General features: G+C 38.0%; 1 long non-coding RNA gene across 1 annotated transcript; it reads right to left on the reverse strand.

Annotated features, from left to right (window-relative positions):
• Nucleotides 1-3,323: 3,323 nt before the first annotated feature.
• LOC146946718 (uncharacterized) lies at nucleotides 3,324-5,439 on the reverse strand. The gene is made up of 2 exons (XR_015028268.1): nucleotides 5,229-5,439; nucleotides 3,324-3,603 (listed from the first exon to the last, which is right to left on the reverse strand). It is a non-coding gene; the product is annotated as an uncharacterized LOC146946718 (long non-coding RNA).
• Nucleotides 5,440-6,042: the final 603 nt, after the last annotated feature.

The raw sequence follows: 6,042 nt of genomic DNA on the forward strand, positions 1-6,042 counted from the left end.
AGCAAACAACTCAGGATATGATTCTTGCATCTTACTCTCCAACTCCCAAGTAAGACTTTCACCAGTTGCTCCTCCCCAAACAACTCTCACTAGAGGTATCTCTTTGCCTCTCAACGTCTTCACCTTGCGATCATCAATCCTCAAAGGTAAAGTCTCCACCGTAAGGTTGTCTCTAACTTGCACATCATCTCTAGGAATAACATGTGAAGAATCCGCTACATACTTCCGAAGTTGCGACACATGAAACACATCATGCAAGTTCGAAAGATGTGGTGGCAAACCAACTCTATAAGCCACCGTACCAATTCTCTCAGATATTTGATAAGGACCAATAAACTTCGGAGTCAACTTCTTGGACTTCAATGCACGACCCACACCGGTCATAGGAGTGACTCTCAAGAACACATGGTCACCCTCTTGAAACTCAAGGTCCTTCCTACGCTTGTCATGATAGCTCTTCTGTCGACTCTGCGACGCTTTCATATGCTCTCTTATCATCTTGACCTTCTCCGTAGTCTGCTGAACTATTTCAGGTCCCAACACGATACTTTCGCCCGACTCAAACCAACATAAAGGAGTCCTACACCTTCGACCATATAAAGCTTCGAAAGGTGCCATACCAATACTTGAATGGTAACTATTGTTGTACGTGAACTCTATCAATGGTAGGTGACTGTCCCAAGCTCCACCTTGCTCAAGTACACACACTCTCAACAAGTCTTCTAATGATTGAATCGTTCTTTCTGACTGACCATCTGTTTGCGGATGATAAGCCGAACTCAACTTCAACTGAGAGCCCAAAGCTTCTTGCAAGCTTCTCCAAAATCTCGAAGTGAACCTCGGATCTCTATCCGACACAATACTCGACGGGACACCATGCAACTTCACAATATTATGAATATAAATCTTCGCCAACTGAGCTACTGAATAAGTGATATTAATAGGAATAAAATGTGCCGACTTCGTCAATCTATCGACAACAACCCAAATGGCATCATGCCCTCTTTGAGTGTTTGGTAACTCGTCACAAAATCCATGGAGATGCTATCCCATTTCCATTCCGGCACATCTAATGGTGTCAACAAACCAGCAGGCTTCTGATGTTCAACTTTCTATTTCTGACAAGTCAAACAAGCATATACAAATTGTGCGACATCTCTCTTCAACCCAGACCACCAAAACAGTTTCTTCAAGTCATGGTACATCTTTGTAGCTCCCGGATGGATACTCAAGCTACTTCTGTGACTTTCTTCTAAAATCAACTTTTTCAATTCATTATTATCAGGGATACAAATCCTGCCTCGGAATCTCAACACTCCTTGATCATCAACCTGAAAATCACCATCTGCATTCTGATTACTAGCAGCCATCAAGTCTACAAATTTCACATCAGCTTCCTGGGCTTCTTTGATACTCTTCAAGAAATCATTATTACTTTTCAACATACCCAACTGCACACTCTGAGGTGTCAATTCACAAACAAGACTTAAGTCTCTAAACTGTTCCAGTAATTCAAATTCTTTCACCATCATAGCCGACATGTGCAACGTTTTCCTACTCAAGGCATCTGCAACCACATTAGCTTTACCCGGATGGTAATTCAAGCCAAAATCATAATCTTTCAACAACTCTAGCCACCTTCTCTGCCTCATATTTAACTCCTTTTGATCAAATAAATATTTCAGACTTTTATGATCACTAAACACTTCAAATCTGGAACCGTACAAATAGTGTCTCCAAATTTTCAACACAAAAACCACAGCAGCCAACTCTAAATCATGCGTAGGGTAATTCTTCTCATGAATTCTCAACTGTCTAGAAGCATAAGCCACTACCTTACCATCTTGCATAAGAACACCACCTAAGCCCAACTTGGACGCATCACAATATACAACAAAAGGTTTATCTGGCTCTGGCAAAATTAAAATTGGAGCCGTCGTCAATCTTCGCTTCAACTCATTGAAGTTATTCTCACACTGAGCATCCCACACAAAAGCTTTACCTTTACAGGTCAACTGAGTCAATGGAAGTGCCAACTTCGAAAATCCTTCGATAAATCTTCTATAATAACCGGCCAAACCAAGAAAACTTCTAATCTCCGTAACTGACTTAGGAGTCTCCCACTGTGATACCGCTTCAACCTTCGACGGGTCAACTGCAATGCCACTACCAGAAATAATATGGCCAAGGAAACTTACTTCCCTTAACCAGAACTCGCACTTTGACAACTTTGCATACAACTTCTTTTCTTTCAGCACCTGCAACACAATCTTCAAATGTTCTGCATGCTCTTCTTCAGTCTTAGAATAAATCAAGATATCATCAATAAATACAACAACAAACTTATCCAGAAAAACATGAAAATTTTTGTTCATATACTCCATGAACACACCAGGCGCATTAGTAACACCGAAAGGCATCACTTTATATTCATAGTGTCCATACCGTGTCCTAAAGGCCGTCTTCTGCATATCTTCATCCTTCACCTTAATCTGATGGTAACCTGACCTCAAATCAATTTTACTAAACGCGCGAGCACCCACTAATTGATCCATCAAGTCGTCAATTCTCGGAAGTGGATACCTATTCTTTATCGTCACTTTATTCAGCTGACGGTAATCTATGCACAATCTCATGCTACCATCCTTCTTCTTAACTAGCAACACAGGTGCTCCCCAAGGTGACACACTTGGCCTTATAAACTTCTTCTCAAGCAAGTCTTCTAATTGTTTCTTCAACTCTACCAACTCCGAAGCTGACATACGGTAAGGAGCCATCGACACCGGCTTCGTACCCGGCACTAGTTCAATCGAAAATTCAACCTCCCTCTCCGGTGGCACATCTGGAATCTCATCAGGAAAAACTTCAGGAAATTCATTCACAACGGGCAATCTATCAATTATCGACTGATTCTCTACAGACAAATACGCCATCAAGTAAAACATCAAGTTTCCATCATGCTCTAACTGCTTCAGCTGTTTGGTAGATAAAAATTCTGCTCCACTCTCTTCTTCAGCAGAAGAAAAGTACACCGACTTACTAAAACAATTAATATGAACATGGTTGTACTCCAACCAGTTCATACTAAGGATTGCACAACAAACAACAAACAACAATCAGGACAACAAGGACAATACAAAATTGTCACACAACACTACTAGGCTCGACACGACTCTACTAATTGGCCGGACGGACCGACTTGCTCTGATACCAATTGTAACACCCCGTTCTCCCAACAACGTAATATTAATTATTATAATTAGAGTAAACTATACAACGGAGTGTCACACTGCTAATCAAAATTTCATAAATAGAAATATCTATTTATTTAAATCCAACATTTAGAATATCTTAATAAACTGCAGCGGAATAATTCTTTAAAAATATAATTTCAACCAAAATTCAACATCAATGAAAATCTTGGCACAAAGGCCCCAACATAATTCAACTTTATTTTCAACAACGATAAACTCTAATAGCAAGTCTTTTCCCAAAATATGTGATACATAAAAGAAATGAGAAGACATTCGCAACGATTTCCCCATCCTAGTATGTATCAGAGCCCTAGACACTGAGCCGACCAAACCTACAAGTCATCAGTACCTGCACATTACCCACGGTCGAGGCAACATATACGCAGAAGGGGTGAGAAACTTATCCAATAATAATAATATATAATTCATCAAATTAATGAAAACAACAAGCATATCACAATAGACATCATTAATAATGTATATAAATAAACACATAAGCAACGACATAATTATTTTCAGCAACAAGGTACAGCAACAACAACAACAACAACAACGTTATCACAACGACACCGACAACTCGACAATGCTACGACAACAACAACAACTCGACAATGCTACAACGACAACAACTCGACAATGCTACAACGACAACAACAACTAATGCATCATGCAGGTGGTACCAATCTACGCGCGTTGAATGCTAAGCATTCCAGGGCATAAGCCCCCAACAAATTGGATGGTTAAAGCATCTCAGGGCATAAGCCCCCAACAGGTGAATGATAAACATTCCAGGGCATCAGCCCCCAACGGGTGAATGATAAACATTCCAGGGCATGAGCCCCCAACAGATGTGAGTATGCAAATGGACTCAACTTGTGTATATCAACATACAACTCCAACAACGACTACAACAACAACATATGTGCCTACAACAATTATGACACACTCCCCAACTTCGACATTAGATGATACAACAACGTCAACAACGGAGAACAACAACATATGTGCCTACAACAATTATGACACACTCCCCAACTTAGACATTAGATGATACAACAACGTCAACAACGGAGGACAACAACATAGCATATATATAAGATCAATTACATTCACCTCAAGGTTCAAAACATCCTTCAAAAGCAATTAAGTTTTGATCAATATCACATAATCCAAATACTCATAAAACATCTCAACTAAGTCCCTAACACTTAAGTTTGAAGTTGGGAAACCAACCATAAGTTTTGGACTAACTTGGGAATAGTTATGCTAAGTTTTTCTTAAATTTTTCTGAAGACCCACCTGGACTATTTTTATCATAACTCAAAATCTACAAATCTTTTCCACTCCAACCCAAGGCCATTATAAAGCTAACTTAATTGTCTACAACTTTCATGTTTACATCAAAAGCCAATTCAAAACAGAAATGGGTGAAAAAGCACAAAAAACGCAGAAACCGAAGTTCTGTCAGCACGAAGAAACAGAACGTTGGCACGGCCCGTGCCATGCACGGCACGGCAGTGCTCGATTGACAGCACAGCTTTTTCTTCGTTTTTTCCGTTTTCACCATTTTGCGCATAAAATTCAAACCGTTAAGCGGATTTCAGTGCCGTTTTCGCCTACACGCTCCTGACGTTTCCCTCTATCATAATCTACAGAAACATTCAATTTTCCACCACTCAAAAAAATCGATTTTCCAAACCTCACATAATCACTTGTCTGTAGAACATTCAGACACCGACGTTTCAATCGAAATTCCCAATTTTCAATCCTTGATTACCCAAAATACGTTTCAACAGAAGTTTTCAGGTTCAATTAGGCAATATAGCAATCAAATAACATAGAAACATGCATCAACAACACAATTCATCATATTATAGCAATTAACCTAAAACTTTCTAACCCTAATACCAAAACACCACAATCATCAAAAATCAGAATTATACATATTATTAGTGAAAGGAATCCCACCCTTACCTTATCTCAGCAAATTCTACAGCAAAAACGGTTGGATTCTCTCTTCCTAGCTCTTCTCCTAGCTTTCTCTTGGTTCTTCTCCTCTTTCTCTCCAAAAACCAGTTTTTCTAATGTTTGTACGTGAAAATGTTTCTATCTCTTTTTCTTTCTTTTACTCCCAAAAATATAACTCTTTTCTTTTCTCACTTAACTCCCTTAATTTCTATTTAATTTCTACTTAATTTCCATTAACCAAAAATAAATACTAATTCTACTTATTTCTATTTCTCCTATTATTTCCACAAATAATAAAACCACATTCATTTAAATAATACACAATTCCATGAATCATATAATAAAATAGCATCACACCATATATCACATAAGAATCATATAATATATATATTTCACATAAAATCACATATATATAACAAATAAAGTCATATAAAATATTCACTCATCTACTAAAAATAATAGAATAAAAATGGGGCGTTACAATTGTCATGTGTGCTTATAACGATAATAATAATAACAGCTAGATGTGTAACTTACAAGCTAGGTAGAAAATTGGGTGAATTGCATACATTGATTTGAAATATGGTATAAATTAGAATTTGTAGTACTACAGCTAGCAAGGTAGTTATTGATAACCGAAATTGATCAAAATTTATGGAAATAAAGCATGCATGTCCACTATAATATGAACTGAATCATGATTTCAATTGGTCACTTTGTGCTTTGGTAATAGATGGTCATATTGATGTCTTTAGTGCAATTCGATAAGGTTAGAGATAGTAATAACGGTGAAAGAAAATATCAAGTTACTTGAGGTTAA

The sequence above is a fragment of the Medicago sativa genome, chromosome 2, assembly GCF_051527215.1.
Source record: "Medicago sativa cultivar Bolivia chromosome 2, Bolivia_mono, whole genome shotgun sequence".
Classification (NCBI taxonomy): Eukaryota; Viridiplantae; Streptophyta; class Magnoliopsida; order Fabales; family Fabaceae; genus Medicago; species Medicago sativa.